This window comes from Morone saxatilis, unplaced genomic scaffold (assembly GCF_004916995.1).
Source record: "Morone saxatilis isolate NCDOM2014 unplaced genomic scaffold, NCSU_SB_2.0 Contig0, whole genome shotgun sequence".
Lineage (NCBI taxonomy): Eukaryota > Metazoa > Chordata > Actinopteri > Moronidae > Morone > Morone saxatilis.
In genome coordinates, this window is record NW_023339650.1 from 6,940,626 (window position 1) to 6,942,162 (window position 1,537).

Here is a 1,537-nt window from a genome sequence, read left to right on the forward strand (position 1 = left end):
TAATACCAATAATAAGTCTTTCTGGTTCATGTCATTTGATGACTTCATGTAATTCTAATTAAACAGAATAATTGAGATCACTTAACTAAAACTTACTAAAAATCTGTAAATATGGGACTCCATCTTAATGTTGTGGCCTTACTGTTGTTTCAAACGTGTATTTGTCAAAGCAATTGTGAGGCTGTAAACCTTTCTTATGGTAATGTTGCTGAACATGGAAGTAACTATGTATAGCTTAATAAAGTTGAAAAAAGATTAATTTCACGCTTCTATGGCAGAATGCAGATTGGATAGATCAGAGATTGTAGTGTCAGCAGCTTTGGGTCTTTCTGTCAGTTTTCTGTCATACAGTCCTTTCTCCAGATCACTGCAGAAACCAATACAACCACAGTGAGGAAAACCAAACTGGGACAGTAAGCACCATTCTAGCTTTGATCAGAGTTTAATTGTGACCTTAAATAGAATCTGCAGTAAATAATTCAGCGAGCAAATCTTCAAATCATAAAGTGATCATGCTCCTTCGGAGTCTGATGATGCAAGACCATAATGATCCCTTTTGACAGTGATGGATGTTTAATTACACACACACATGTTCACACACCTCTGAGATGCCAGATGACATGAATTATAAAGAGGGAGTGCTCAGGTGGGTGGAGCAGCTGCTGAATGACTTCAGAACTTGTTAGGAAGAGACATTTTATGCCCATTAAAAGCAAAAATTATGTGCTCTCAAGATGGTCTATGGATCGACTTCCCTGATGATACAACTCATGGAATGATGCCAGTACAGTCGTCAGAACAAGTAGACTGGCCATTAGATCTGAAACCAAAGAAAAGAAAAGAAATCTGCCCAGTTGTATATTGGATAAGATGGCTACATCCATCAAAGTCACAATTAGCAAGTACCTGGGAGCTATACAAGAAATGGGCAATGTCAATGTTTGAAAAAGCACAAGAACCACAATTGCCATTACATTGCACTCTGATGTATGATGAAACACGGTCTCATGAAGACTATGATATCTGCTGGGAAACAGTAGTCAACCAAAAAGAGGGTTATGTGGAAAGTGAGTGTATTTACATTGGACCACAAGGAGTAGCAGCAGAAGTATTCCTCCCAGACAAACTACAACAATGGTTTCAAGTCCAGAACTCTGTACCTCACGTTACCTTATTGATAGCGGATGGTTATCAATCCCATGATCTTGGTCCAATGGTGAAATTAGCCCAGATGCAAGAATGGCGCTCAACATACACCCAAGAGATTGAAATCTCACATAATAAACAGTTCCTCAGAATAACAACATTATCAATCAATGAGGGAAAAGCAGAAAGAGTATTATTAAGCCCCAGACCATTAGCACAATTACCATTATTAGAAGAACATGAAAAACTTTTAGAACAAGTACCAAAACAAGTGTGGTCTATGCATAAAACAGATGTAGGGATAGTAAGATCAGCAGAACCAATACGCATAAAACTAAGATCCCAAATAGTCCTACCACATAAAAAGCAATATCCACTCAAGCAACAGGCT